The sequence below is a fragment of the Anabrus simplex genome, chromosome 9 (assembly GCF_040414725.1).
Source record: "Anabrus simplex isolate iqAnaSimp1 chromosome 9, ASM4041472v1, whole genome shotgun sequence".
NCBI lineage: Eukaryota > Metazoa > Arthropoda > Insecta > Orthoptera > Tettigoniidae > Anabrus > Anabrus simplex.
The window spans coordinates 80,337,447-80,353,826 of NC_090273.1; positions in this window are offsets into that span (position 1 = coordinate 80,337,447).

Genomic DNA, 16,380 nt, shown 5'->3' on the forward strand with positions numbered 1-16,380 from the left:
TACTCCTAGCCCTTTGCTATCCTATCGTCACCATAAGAACTATCTGCGACATTGCGACGAAAAGCGAATGGTAAAAAAAAATTTAAAATATCCTGGGTTGTTTAAGTGTTCAGTATCAGAATGACCATGCAAGAGTAAATCAAATTCCCTACAAAATCTAATTGCGTCAATTACGGTATGCGAAACATAACGTACCTATTTTTGACCACAGGTTCATTGTAATTATTTATGAAATAGATGCTCTATCCATCATCAAGTTAGATTCGGATATCAGTTTTTCCCCAAGAGAGTATTTCTCCACAGCATACCCTGCCTGCCATTATGGACAACTAAGAGGGGCCCCCAGGACTCTTAACTTGTATCGGATCCCTTCCATTTTTTCTCCCTGATTAGTGTTCTATAGAGGATGGTTGTCCTCTTAAAACAATAATCACCATCATCACCACCACTCTTAACTTGGGAGTGTAGGTTGGCAACTAGGGGGCCCTGGCATTGCTTCCACTTACTTTTGCCATGCTCCTCAGTTTCATCTATCCTATCCGACCTCCCTTGGTCAACTCTTGTTTTTTTCTGACCACAACAGTATTAGAGCATTCAAGGACTGGGGAGTCTTCAATTTTGATGCCCTTCATAGCCCTTGTCTTTCTTTGGCCAATAACTTCATTTTTCAAAGTGTTGGAACACTACCATTTTTTTACTCTGATTAATGTTAAAATAGGATGGTTGCGTAGTTGTACTTCCTCTTGAAACATTACCACCATCCCAAAATAATGAAATTCGTTTTATTATCTAAATGATTTTTAGATAAACTATGCTTCTTATTTTTTTTTTCAGATAAATGTTTTGCATCTTTAATACCAGCCTTAGTCCACATGTCTTCCCCAACAAAAAGAATGCATGGGAAACGAAATAATCCAAATGACATTTGCACACCCAGTCCACTTATACAGATTTGTATTAACATTTTGGTTGTAAGTCCGGTTTTTGTCTCTGAAAAATTGACTAATGCAAAGATCAGTATCTATAAGCTTAACCATGATGGCCACTAATGGTCTGTATTGACTTAATTAATGTTGTTAATTATTTCAAGGTCTGCCTTGTCAGTACAATTCATAATGAATTTACTAATGGAAACAAGAGTTCATTGTATTGTTGTTTTTAACCAGTTTTTGACATAAAAAGTCTTAAATAAGGTCTCTTACATGCATATGATTTTAATCTGTAAGCTGAAGAAGGTAGGGTAAGGGTGTATTCTGCCCGAAGGAAGGTCCGAACCTCTACAGAGATGTGCCTGAGCCGGAGTTTATGTGCGCTAGAGTGAACAGTTCCTTTCCGCTCCTCCATTCCCTTACCCCCCACCAACAGCGCGTGGCATCCCATCCAAATCTTGACCTCGCCCAATGTTGCTTAACTTCTGAGATCTCACAGGATCCGGTGTTTCAACATGGCTACGGCCGTTGACTTGTAAGCTGAAGAAGAGAATGCTAATTCTTGAAACATGTACCGGTACTTATATATTTTGATGTATTAGTAAATATACGAGATTTTGAATTATATTGACAAGGCAGGCATTGAAATAATTAACAACAGTAATGCAAAGATCACATCTCAGTGAGCCTAACTTCTTTGCTAATATCTAATTTTTGTAAATTAGTGTTTTATTTTTTCGTAGTTTAACTGATTTGTTTTCACAAATCTAGGTCACTAAAATAAAACACACGAACAAAATAATTATGATACAAAGTTTAGTTTGATTTATGATGATGTGAATTTAGATTGGTTATTGGTAGTTGTCAAGAGGAATTACAGGCAATATGCCTGATGTTTCATACACATGTCAAGTTAGTGTTCTAATATTAAGCTCTTGTGGGAGGGTAATGGGCCCTCAGCAGAGGAAATGCTGCTGAAATACCATTGAGCTGCAGCGTCTGTACCCCAGAGGGGCGGCTGCAAAAGGCGTCTGTTCTCCAGGTTAGGGGCGGCCTAATTATATGCTGGCAGTAGCTATAAAATGCCCTCAACGACAGACGAAGCGACCCGTCGGTTGAGGAATCATTTGTCGCATCTATGGCTACGTCTCTTCTAAATTCGGAACATACTAGGGCGTCCCCTCAAAGCGACGCGCGCCACTTATGCCCGAGTGACGTGATAAATGAGCAAGGGTTACCTACTCATGGACGGGGTAGGCTAAAGAAGCTAGTTCAACCCAAACAACTACTGAGATTTGCTACTCTCAATATTGGTACGTTGACAGGCCGACATCGTGAACTAGCAGAAATGCTTAAAAACAGACATGTCAACATTGCCTGCATCCAGGAAACCAAGTGGAAAGGTTCAAAGGCAAAAGAAATCGGAGATGGCTACAAACTCATCTATCATGGTACCAGTACACGAAATGGTGTAGCAATAGTCGTCGACCAGAACTACTGCAACAATGTCACCAGTGTCAACAGGGTGTCAGATAGGCTTATGTCTATCAAGATTGACTCAACTTCCATCACTGCCCACATTGTATCTTGCTATGCACCTCAAACTGGATGCACTGAGGATGAGAAGGATGAATTTTGGAACAGTCTGGATGCCCTCCTTCGAGCAATTCCCCAGGATGAGTCCATTATTCTTGGAGGAGATTTAAATGGACATGTCGGGTCTCACAAAGAAGGATATATGCGATGCCATGGAGGACATGGGTTTGGTGTGCGAAACGATGACGGATGTCGGATACTCGATTGCGCAGAGGCTCATGATCTGATTGTTACCAACACATATTTTAAAAAGAGGCCAACACATCTGGCTACTTATACAAGCGGTGGTCATGCTACTCAGATTGATTATTGGCTAATCCGTAAACAAGATTTTAAGCTGGTAACGGACACTAAAGTAATTCCGTATGACAGCATTGCCCCTCAACACCGATTGCTTGTCCTCGATATTCGTAGTAATGTTACACAACCCAAACCTAAACCTAAGACTGGGCCTGACCGAATTAACTGGTGGCGGATGAATGCCCAACGAAACGAGTTGATGACAGCCTTGGCAAACTTCTCCGTGAAGTCCGATCAATCGGTTCAAGACATGTGGAAAGATGCTGTGGAACAAATACATCAGGCGGCGACAAAAACGTTGGGAAAAACCATACCCGGACGAAAATATATTGATAAACAAACCTGGTGGTGGACAGACGAAGTCAAGCAAGCAATCAAGGAGAAAAAGATAGCCTACAAGACTTGGTGGAACTCACGTCTTGATACTGATCTTCAGCAATATCGCGACCTGAAATCTGCAGCAAAAAGAGCTGTAGCTGCAGCAAAGGACCATTATTACCAGTCACTATACGACCAGCTTGACACACCATCAGGAGAAAACAATATATATCGTCTTGCTAAGTCCCGTCACCGTTCAACTCAGGACATTGGACACGTAATGCACATCAAGGGAGTCGACGCCAAACTGCTACGAGATCAACAATCCATTCTCCAGCGTTGGGCAGATTACTTTAATAACATCAGCAACAAAGAATTTACGCATCCACCAATTTCTAGTCCTGATCCTATCGTAGGCCCTGTTCCCTCAATTACATCCGAGGAAGTAATGCTTGCCATTAGCAAAATGAAAAATGGAAAAGCAACTGGTCCAGATGACTTACCAGCGGAAATCTGGAAAATGCTCGGAAAACCTGCTTCAGAGTTCCTTGTCTCACTCTTCAACCGAATCATCGCCGAGAAACAGCTTCCACACACATGGACAACTAGCACAACAGTTCCAATCTGGAAGGGAAAAGGAGATGTGAGTGATTGCTCGACCTATCGCCCTATACGACTCCTCTGTCATACTTTCAAGATCTTTGAACGTGTACTTGACAGCAGACTCAGATGTATTGTCTCTGTAACACCAAACCAGTGTGGATTTATTAAGGGATGCAGTACCATCGATGCAATCCATGCCACACGCCTCTTGATGGAAAAGCACAGAGAGAGACAGAAGAGTGTACACATGGCATTTCTAGACCTAGAAAAGGCTTTTGACCGTATCCCACACGAACTTATTTGGCGAGCTCTTCGCTGTCATGGCGTCCCTGAAGAGTATGTAAGCTGGGTGCAACTTCTGTATCGCAATTCCACTAGTGTTGTCCGGAGTCCTGCTGGAATCTCTCCGCCTTTCGATATCACTGTGGGTGTTCATCAAGGTTCTGCCCTTTCACCATTGCTATTCATCCTCTGCATGGCTACGGCAACAGCTGACATACAGACTTCACATCCCTGGACCCTTCTTTATGCCGATGATGTGGTACTTGCACAAGAAACCCGTCCTGAACTCCAGCATCAGGTTCAAACGTGGAAGGACAGACTGGCTGAAAATCGACTGCACCTCAATATCCAGAAGACAGAATACCTGGAATGTGGCCCCCAAACCAGAGGTACCATAAGTATCAGTGAAGAAGACCTGCAGAAGACCATGCAATTTAAGTACTTAGGATCCGTCGTCACCTCAAACTGTGACACCACTCCTGATACTCGGATGAGGGTAAATGCAGCTTGGCTCAAGTGGAGACAGGTCACTGGAGTCCTCTGTGATAAAAAGATGCCTCAATATCTAAAGGCAAAAGTTTATAAGAGTGTGGTACGGCCAGCAGCGATCTATGGGACTGAATGTCGCCCCATGACGAAACAACAGGAGCAAATGTTGACAACCATGGAGATGAAGATGCTTCGATGGTCCATGGGGCTGACCCGATGTGACCACATAAGGAACACGGACGTCCGGCAAAGGTTTGGTGTCGCGCCCATCATAGACAAAGTGAGGGAAGCCCGTCTCCGCTGGTACGGCCACGTCATGAGAAAACAGGACGACTCAGTTGCCAAAACAGCGCTCCACATCAACCCAGAGGGAACAAGACCACGAGGAAGACCGGCAAAGAGATGGACTGACAACATCAGGGCAGACATGCACAGTGTTGGCTTAACACCAGAAGATGTCAACGACAGACAGAAATGGAGGAGATGTAGCAAAGCAGCAGACCCTGCAAGTCGGGATTAATGCTAAGAAAGAGAGAGAGAGTTGTGAAGTGTTATCGGTGCTGCTTAATGGTGTACAAGAATGGACATGAATACACCAACTGCAGGCTTTTGAATTGAGAATGTATCACAGATTGGAGAAGATCTCATAGGTATACAGAGGTACGGTACCTACCCCATTGTGCTAGAAAATCTTGTGAAGTTTTAACCATCACAAAATGTAGGAAAGCATCCTAATTTGCTGACAGCCTCTGAAATTGATAAGTACAGCCTGATACAACTGATCATAGCAGGTAAACATGGACATACGATTTTATTTTGAGCTGTTGTTACAATTGTTTTTGAGGGGGTGTGAGGGGGCACAACCTTTTCTTTTAATGAGAATTGTCTATTTGCAAAGTGTACGTTACAAAAAGTTACAAAGTGAAACTGAGTCTACTGTTTCTTACAATTGCTTTGTAACCATTGAAACTCCACTCAACATCACAATAAGTTACAAGGACCATTCTAAATCATGCAACATCTTCAGAAGGTAAATTGAGATCTAGTTTCACACTTGATTCACCATTTAAAACTGCACTGATTTAGCACATATTACTATATCCTGGATTCTTGGCTAGCACTGTGTTTAACTTTACTTTGTAATGTCTCCAACCTTTCCTCTGCAGCAGCTAAGATGTTCATTCACTTTCCTTACAATTGGTAGGCTCTTGATAGAGTTGTTTCTTACTTTTGGAAAGCATTTAATGTTGATGTGATGAATGAGAAATTTGCTAGGATGTAAGCTTTGTCACAACTGACTTTGCAGATTCAACTGAAGCAGTGCTTTACACATTCTTGATGGCTTCAATGTTAACTGCATATTATGCTACCGTCTCTAACTATGTTCCCCATCAAGTGAGTTATGATTTGTTTGAGTGGCAGTGGCAAATTAGGGAACATGTCTCTAAAAATCTGCATCCTGCTAGGAGCCTTCAAAAACACTTTAGATATTAAGATATTTAAAAGGTCCACTTTAAGGTAGCTAGCTCAAATAAGTTGTATTAAAGTGAATTGAATCATCCATGGATATACTTACATTCAATGCTTCATCAACTTTGACCATATACAGTGCTGTCTCTCTCAGAAACTGAGCGCATTTTCATTTCTAGGACCATTTGGCCAAAGAATTGACATGGCATCATTGAACAATTTGGCTATGCTCTTCTTGTTACATGTATCCAAGACCTTGCATCAGTGGCGTATGCTGGGATCAAGACATGGGCTACCACTAGACTTTTCTTTTTTTTGCTAATGGCTTTACGTCGCACCGACACAGATAGGTCTTATGGCAACAATAGGATAGGAAAGGGCTAGGTGTGAGAAGGAAGCGGCCATGGCCTTAATTAAGGTACAGCCCCAGCATTTGCCTGGTGTGAAAATGGGAAACCATGGAAAACCATCTTCAGGGCTGCCGACAGTGGGGTTCGAACACACTATCTCCCGAATACTGGATACTGAGCATAGATATCAAGTATAATTTAATTTTTAAAAAAACACCTATTCAATACTTTCCACGTTTAATGTGGTTATTATCTACATGATTTTATGTAGACTTATTTAGGTCAGGTACATGTTTCACCCATTATTTTGGGCATCTCCAGCCTGTAGACAGCCTTTAGGTCAAGGTTTGGGACTTAAGCGACTGCAGCTATCAAGCTCGGCACTACTAGATTTAGGTTACCCCTTCTCGATAGTTGGTTCAGAAAACGTGAAGCCTTCAGCATTTTGAGCTGCAGCCAATAGCCAAAGGAGAAGCCTGTTGTGTTGTGAATGCAGCTTCACAAGCTACTGCTGCTGACAATACTCAACACCTGATCAGTGGAGATGGAAGCCTAAGGTTTAGCATATTTAAGTTCAGTTTTGTGGCTAAATGGACAGGATGCTTGCCTTTGGTCCGATGGCGCCGGTTCAATTTTCAGAATGAACCCCCTCACACTAAGTTATTCATTCTCCTGGCTTGGGGACTGGGTGTTTATGATGTTTTCGCCATTGATTTTATCCACATTAGGTCACCACCAAGCCTAAACAGATGCAATGAACAATTATTATTATTATTATTATTATTATTATTATTATTATTATTATTATTATTATTATTATTATTATTATTATTATTAATAATAAACATGTTGAATTTTACAGCGGTCGTACCCATCGTTCACTGGTTAATTAGCTTCCTTGGGAGATCAGTGGTGGTGTCCGACCCATGATCACGGGTTCGATTCCAACAAACAAAAGAAAACACTAAACGTGAAAGAATGCATTTCATTTTAGCAGATCTACCTATAAAAGGAAAACTATATTACTCCTATAACACGAGCCCTGCAGTTTCTTCCTACAAGGATGTAGAAGTAAATGGGAGTGAAATACCAGCACTCTGTTATCTATATAATTACGCCAGACATATGGAGGTGAGGAAGTATATACACTGAGTAACGCATGGTTGACACCAGTGGCGATCTGGTAAAACAAAGCCTAGCACAGCTATCACGCCGGTCCCAGCACCTATAGGACATACGTCACGTCAGCAAGCCGCGGGAAGTGGGTTGACGGGAGAGGGACGAGTGTCTGGACTGCGATATCAGTCTCCGATGCTTAGCTCTCAGAAATATGTGCAACGTTTTTTCCATTGCTTTTAAATTTTTTAAATGCAACAATCTGCCAGATGCTTACATTAGAATGTGCTTTAGACTTCCATCATTTTCAATTGAGATTTGGGCTTCACCGATAGCCTTGGTAGACCTCTGTATACGCCACTGCCATGCATGTTAATAGAACAGGGTTAAAAGGCTCATCATTTGTTAAACCAATGGCAATGTTCCCAATAATTTTCCCTGTGTTGTTTGTTTCATCAAGTGATAACTATATTGGAGTGTCTTGCATAGATTTTCTTATTTCTCCCAGCATTTCACCATAGATCAATGGTGCATCTTCCTCTTCATGGGGCCTCTAAATATTAGTTCCTAATTAGCATCAACCTCTAAGATCTTTTGCTACCATGTTTTTCCTTCATTCCCACCTAGATATACCTGCTCCCTTCACAAAGCTGCAGGTTGTTCTTACTTTTGGATTTTCTTGGATTTTCTCTCTCTCTTCACCTGGTAATCCTGGGGGTGAAGCTGATTCCTGCCCATGGTGCCCCTGCTAAGGTAGTTGGAATTAAATCTCCATTACCAAACCGAACGTCAGCATACCAGAAGTACTAGATGGCAACTACTTTTCAAAGGCTTTTTTCAAGGCCAAAATTAACTATATTATGCCATAATGTAGAAGGTATATCACCGTCTAAAGAGGTACTATTGAGTCAACTCTGTTAAATTAATAACTGTGACGTGCTTTGTATTCAAGAAACACACAGAAGTGACCATCAGCAACGTCCCAAAATTGCTGGTTTATGACTTGTGGCTGAAAGACCACATAGTCAGTATGAAAGTGCAATATTTGTTCATCCTGACATTCAGGTCTTGTCAACACCTGTAACAGATCACAATAACATTGAAATAATAACATTTGAGCTTAGTAATTGCACTATTTTTTCAGTGTACAAGCCACCAGGTATTGATTTTTACTTTATGCCCTCTGATAACTTTTGCAAGCAAACTATGAAATTTGTAGTCGGTGATTTGAACAGTCATAGTACAGTTTGGGGTTATGCACATGATGATTGAAATGGGGATGCTGTATTGCTGTGGGCTGATAATTTCCAACCTAACCTTATACACGACGGTAAGCTTCCACCAAGTTTCAACAGTGGTCGATGGAAATGTGGTTACAATCCAGACCTTATTTTTGCCAGTGAACATGTACTCGTATCTCAGCAGTGTGCGAAATCAGTCTGTTCTCCCCTACCCAACTCTCAACATTGCCCTTTTATGTGCCAAGTAACCACTGTAACACAACCGATTATAGTACCTTTACGGAGAAGGTTTAACTTCAAAAAGGCTAATTGGGAAAAATTTAGCAATACACTTGACAGCTTCATAAAGGAGATTCCTCCAGAACCAGAATCTTACAACACTTTTGTTGATGCAGTATCAAGAGCCTCACATTTACCAATACCCAGAGGTTGCTGAACACACTACTCCAAGTTTTAACTGCTGATTCAAAAGTCTACCTAGAGAAGTATCTTGCCCTCTTCAAAGTGAACCCTTTCAGCAAAGAAACAATTTCAGCTGGACATGACTTATTCTCTTCAATCTCAGAAAACAAAAGGAAAACTTGGTTGAAACTGATGGAGGAAACAGATTTCTCAGTTAATAGTCAAAAGGCTTGGAGACTTCTGAAAAAACTGAACAGTGACCCAACTAAATGTTCAGTCCATGCTAATGTCACAGCCAAACATATTGCTTCACAGTTGCTTAATAATGGCAAATCACGATCAACTATTAGGTAATCAGAGTCAAAAATTGTGACCGGGGAATCTGAAGCTATCAGTACTTTAGCCAGACCATTTATTCTCACAGATTTAGAAACTGATATTATAATGTGCAAAAGTGGTAAAGCTGCAGGTTTGGATGATATCTGCACTGAGCAAATAAAGCACTTCAGTTCTGGACCAACGTTGTGGCTCATGGAATTATTCAACAAATGCCTACCATTATCCAACATCTCAAAGATTTGGTGGAAGGCAGGGGTGATTGCAATCCTAAAACCAGGCAAAAACTCTGGAGATCCAAAAAGTTATAGACCAATATCTCTTCTATGCCACTTGTATAAAATCATGGAACGAATGATTTTGAATCGCCTTACTGAAGTTATTGACCCACTTCTTATTCCACAGCAGTCAGGATTTAGACCTGGAAGAAATTGAACCTCACAGATTTTACATCTAACTCAGCACATTGAAGATGGCTTTGAGTTAAAGAAAGTCACAGGCGTCACATTTGTTGATCTCACAGCGACGTATGATACGGTAAACCATAGACTCCTGTTTAAAGAAATTTCACAGTCTTACTAAAGATCTTGAGTTAACACGACTGGTAGGTACATTTCTTCATAACCGCCGATTCTTTGTTGAATTTCAGGGTCGGCGAAGTCGTTGACGAACTCAAAAGTACGGCTTGCCTCAAGGAAGTGTACTGGCGCCTTTGTTATTTAATATATACACAAATGATCAGCCAAAGCCTCAAGACACCAAGAGTTTTATCTATGCTGATGACCTTGCTCTCGCTGTCCAGTCAGATAGATTTGAAGCGATAGAATGCACCCTGAAAGCTGCCCTAGAAGAACTCGGCAACTACTATGATCGAAACCAACTTGTGCCAAACCCGAGCAAAACCCAAGTTTGTGCATTCCATTTACGACATCGACAAGCCAACAGGAAACTCGTTGTGAAATGGAATGGAGCTGCGCTAGACCACTGCTTCCATCCCAAATACTTGGGCGTCACTCTCGATCGCAGTCTCACCTTCAAGGTGCACTGTATGAATGTAAAACAAAAGGTCTCTTCCAGGAACACACTACTCAGAAAACTTGTTGGATCTACTTGGGGCTCACACCCACAAACTGTTAGAACTACTGCACTAGCCTTATGTTACTCTGCCGGTGAATATGCCTGTCCAGCATGGAACAAATCTGCCCATGGAAAACAGATTGATGTGGCACTCAATGAAAGCTGTAGAATACAGTTGAACCTGTTTTATACGTAACTCCATTCTGCGTAATTCGTATTTGTACGTAATTTCCTTTAGGTCCCGGCAAAATGTAATTTAAAAGCGTGTTAATTAAACCTTACGTAATCCGTTTATACATAATTCACTGTTATACGTATTAAGTGCCAGTGAAATATAACTGAGTTTTGCATAATTGTAATGAGCACATACTTTTTTTAAAGAAACTACCGTATTTACAAAGTTTCCTCTTTGTCGGCATAGGCGGAAGTAGAGCGGTCGGGTTTTGGTGCTGAAACAGAACACAAAGAGTTTCGCCGAGTGACATTGTTGATCCTTACTTACTGGTGGCTTAACAAAGGCCAACCGAGCGAGTCCCCTTCACTTTCTATCTCGCTCCTCCTCTACCTTAGTCGTTTTTGACCTTTTCATTGCCACCAAAGAGATACATTACAAGAAAAGTGGGTGGCTTCAGTGCGGAAACAAAAGAAAATACAGTAAATTTGAATATGAGAATTTCTTTCATGGGAACAACAGAGAAATAAAATGTCCACGGTGCCGGTATTTGGTGTTTACTGTTGAACAGTAGTTTTGTCATACAGTTGCTTTTAATTAGCCACGGAGAAGAGAAAAAGGAAAAGTTATACCCTAGATGAAAAAGTAAAATTTATACGAGAAGTGAACACTAATCCACACAAAACAAAAATTGAAATTGCTTCAGACTTAGGGATTGCTTATAACACGCTGTGTACAGTCATCAGTAAAAGAAACACTATTTCGGATGAGTTCTTGAAACTGGGTTCAAAATCAGCAAAGCGCAACTGTCAGCCTGAAGGAAGGTAGGTAGATTTGGAGAATGCACTTTTCACATGGTTCCAGCAAAAGTGGGCTGCAGTTCTACCTATTAGTGGCGACATGCTAAGGCAAAGGCGATAGATTTAGCTAAAATGATGAGTATCACTGCTGATTTCAAGGCTTCATCAGGATGGTTGGAAGGATTTAAAGATTGTCATGGAATCACAGGGAGAACAATTTGCTATGGACGATGTCACGGTGCAACACTGGAAAGAAGAGGTTCTGACGGGTATCGTAAGCGATTATCAGCCTCCAAACATCCACAATTGTGATGAGACCGGCCTATTCTAAAATCTCCTTCCTAATAAAACATTAGCTGAAAAAGGTGACTCATGTCATGGAGGGAAGAAAAGTAAAATTCGTGCAACAGTACTTCTCGCCACCAATGCAGATGTATCTGACAAACTTCCTCGAAGAGTCCGAGGTGTTTTAAGGGTGTAAAAACAAAACCTACGGATTTGAATCCAACAGAAATTCTTGGATGACTATGCTTTTAATGGAACATTTATTGACAAAACTGGACATTAAAATGAAAAATAAACAGAAGATGACCCTACTTCTTATGGATCGATGTGCAACAATCCACCTCAAATCGTTCTGGAGAATGCCCGAGTGGAAATTTTCCCTCCTAACTGTACCGGTGTTCTACAAGCGCTTGATTTGGGCATTATAGAAAATTGCTGGTTCAACTTGTAATAACACTGAGTGATGCAGGAAATGAACCTCTCTCCATTAATTTGCTACAAGCCATGGACTTTAATTCGGCTGCCTGGAAGCAGGTGTAATCCTCCACAATCAGCAACTGTTTCCGCAAAGCTTGTGTCTTACTAGAAAAGGCTGCCTCTAATGATGATTATGAGGACAAAGTTTTGTCTGGCAATGAGCTAATGCTATCGGAGGGTGTAGAATTCGATACTTTTGTGCATTTCGATGATAAACTGGCTATATGTGGAGAAATACCGGATGAAGAGATTATTACTGATGTATGCCAACAAGGTGGTGATTATGGACCAGCTACAAGCGATAGTGACAGTGATGGAGCTGGAGATAACGACTTGAATCTTGAAACACTTGAACTGAGTGAAGTGTTAAGTGAAATCAATGTGTATAGGTGTTACATCAGTGCGAAAAGTTGTAGTGAAAATGCTTTGAATTCATTATTAAGTTTGCAAAAGGAGGTTTATACTCTTAATGCAAGAAAAGTGAAACAAGCCAAACTATCTGATTTCTTTAAGGCTGGACCAAGTTCAAAATAATATTTTCTGTCTTAATGTATTTATTATTTGCAAGGATTTACACATGTAGGTCTATTTCATTGGTTTTTCAGTAAATATGTGATGCATTGTGTAAGTCTGATTTCTAAGTAATTCTGAGTTACAAGTAGTTTTTTCTCTTCCCCGTGATATACGTATAATTACTGGTGTCCTGAAAGCAACTCCTCTTGAGAAAATCAATTACCTTGCTGGTATTGCTCCTTGTGATGTCAGGAGAGAGGTCACTGCTAATAACGAAAGGAGTTGAATCATGGCTGAGAAATGATATAATGGATGCAGAAATTTTTTCATGAAACTGGAGAATTTATCGTAGAGATAGGATAGGAATGGTGGGAGGGGGAGTATTCATTCTGGTAAAAGAAGAATTTTTAAGCTACAAAAAAGTTAAAGATGAGAAACATGAAATTCTAGGTGTAAGGCTCATTTCTAAAGATAATAGGCAACTTGATGTCTTTGAAGTGTACAGACCGGGAAAGGGTAGCGCTAACACAGATTCAGAATTATTTGATAAGATAATCAGCTATGTGGGAAACAACATGGTAAGGAATGTGATTGTAGCGGGGGATCTGAATTTACCAAATGTCAATTGGAAGGAAATGCAAACGACAGGAAGCATGACCAACAAATGGCAAATAAGCTAATATGGGAAGGACAGCTGATTCAGAAAGTGATGGAACCAACTAGAGGGTAAAATATCCTGGACGTGGTGCTGGTAAAACCAGATGAGCTCTATAGAGAAACCGAAGTAATAGATGGCATTAGTGATCATGAAGCTGTTTTCATCGTAGTTAAAAATAAATGTGTTAGAAAGGAAGGTCTTAAAAGTAGGACTATTAGGCAGTACCATATGGCTGATAAAGCAGGTATGAGGCAGTTTTAAAAAAATAACTATGATCGGTGGAAAACGGTAAATAAAAATGTAAACAGACTCTGGGATGGGTTTAAAGCAATTGTTGAGGAATGTGAAAACAGGTTTGTACCTTTAAAGGTGCTAAGAAATGGTAAAGACCCGCCTTTTTGTAATAGAGAAATAAAAAGACTAAGGAGGTGCAGACTGGAAAGAAATAGAGTCAGAAATGGCTGTGGAAGTAAGGAGAAATTGAAGGAACTTACTAGGAAATTGAATCTAGCAAAGAAGGCAGTTAAGGATAACATGATGGCAAGCATAATTGGCAGTCATACAAATTTTAGTGATAAATGGAAGGGTATGTATAGGTATTTTAAGGCAGAAACAGGTTCCAAGAAGGACATTCCAGGAATAATTAATGAACAAGGGGAGTGTGTATGTGAGGATCTTCAAAAGGCAGAAGTATTCAGTCAGCAGTATGCAAAGATTGTTGGTTACAAGGATAATGCCCGGATAGAGGAGGAGACTAATGCTAAAGAAGTATTAAAATTTACATATGCTAACAATGACATTTACAATAAGATACAAAAGTTGAAAACTATAAAAACGGCTGGAATTGATAAGATTTCTGGAGATATACTAAAGACAATGGGTTGGGATATAGTACCATATCTGAAGTACTTATTTGATTATTGTTTGCTTGAAAGAGCTATACCAAATGAATGGCGAGTTGCTATAGTAGCCCCTGTGTATAAAGGAAAGGGTGATAGACATAAAGCTGAAAATTACAGGCCAGTAAGTTTGACATGCGTTGCATGTAAGCTTTGCGAAGGCATTCTTTCTGATTATATTAGACATGTTTGTGAAATTAATAACTGGTTTGATAGAAGGCAGTTCGGTTTTAGGAAAGGTTATTCCACTGAAGCTCAACTTGTAGGATTCCAGCAAGATGTAGCAGAAATCTTGGATTCAGGAGGTCAAATGGACTGTATTGCGATTGACCTGTTTAAAGCATTTGATAAGGTGGATCATGGGAGACCACTCGCAAAAATTGGACTAGACTAAAGAGTGATAATGGGTTTCTATATTTCTAGAAAATAGATCTCAGAGAATTAGAGTAGGCAAAGCTTTATCTGCCCCTGTAATAATTAAGAGGGGAATTCCTCAAGGCAGTATTATTGGACCTTTACGTTTTCTTATATATATATAAATGAGATGAGTAAAGAAGTGGAATCAGAGGTAAGGCTTTTTTGCAGATGATGTTATTCTGTATAAAGTAATAAATAAGTTACAAGATTGTGAGCAACTACAACGTGACCTCGATAATGTTGTGAGATGGACAGCAGGCAACGGTATGTTGATAAACGGGTTAAAAGTTGGGTTGTGAGTTTCACAAATAGGAAAAGTCCTCTCAGTTTTAATTACTGCGTTGATGGGGTGAAAGTTCCTTTTGGAGATCATTGTAAGTATCTAGGTGTTAATATAAGGAAAGATCTTCATTGGGGTAATCACATAAATGGAATTGTAAATAAAGGGTAGAGATCTCTGCACATTGTTATGAGGGTGTTTAGGGGTTGTAGTAAGTATGTAAAGGAGAGGGCATATAAGTCTCTGGTAAGACCCCAACTAGAGTATAGTTCCAGTGTATGGGACCCTCACCAGGATTACTTGATTCAAAAACTGGAAAAAATCCAAAGAAAAGCAGCTCGATTTGTTCTGGGTGATTTCCGACAAAAGAGTAGTGTTACAAAAATGTTGCAAAGTTTGGGCTGGGGAGAATTGGGAGAAAGAAGACGAGCTGCTCGACTAAGTGGTATGTTACATGTTATCTCGGACACATTGCGGCAGCTTGTCGAGTGCAAGGTCTATGGAAGTAATCTACATCCCAAAACGTTTAAACGTTCACACGCTATTTAAAATGAACTTGGATATAAAGATCAAAGGGGAACCAATCTGCTTTGAGGAAACATCAAATACTTCATGCAAAACATTATTTCAGTATCTGCTGACATTTCCTGACAAGGTTTCAGCCAATAGTATTACCTACCAGTGCTAAGGGCCACTTCTACAATTTTTCAACTGATGCTTCTATCTCACTTTATGCTCACGAATTTCATCAGCGGCCTTGGACATATTGTATTTATGACAATCATGTTTATGCTTGTGTTCATGCCCTCATGTCGTTGGCTTTATATTATTTCCACTTTGGTATTCCACTAACATTTTAAATAAACTGCTTTAATTAGAATTTTAATGGAAGAAGGTTTAGTCTCCGACAAGGTTATAGTTTAATCATTGACAGTGTTTCCATTAGCATCTTTATATATTGTATCATTTTTCACATTTTTATGTCCCGAATTTTAAAAACTGGCTAAACTTTTAGCTTCCACATTTATTATTAGTTGTACTCTTAATGATTGTTTTTAGGCTGAAGATGCCCTTAATTGAGGGCAAAACATGTCCCATTGAATAGGTGGATTAAATTAAAACACCTTTATTGTTGTTGAAGTGGTATGTTCCGAGCTGTCAGCGGATAGATGGCGTGGAATGACATTAGTTGACGAATAAGTTTGAGTGGCGTTTATAGGAAAGATCACAATATGAAGATAAAGTTGGAATTCAAGAGGACAAATTGGGGCAAATATTCATTTATAGGAAGAGGAGTTAGGGATTGGAATAACTTACCAAGGGAAATGTTCAATAAATTTCCAATTTCTTTGAAATCTTTTAAGAAAAGG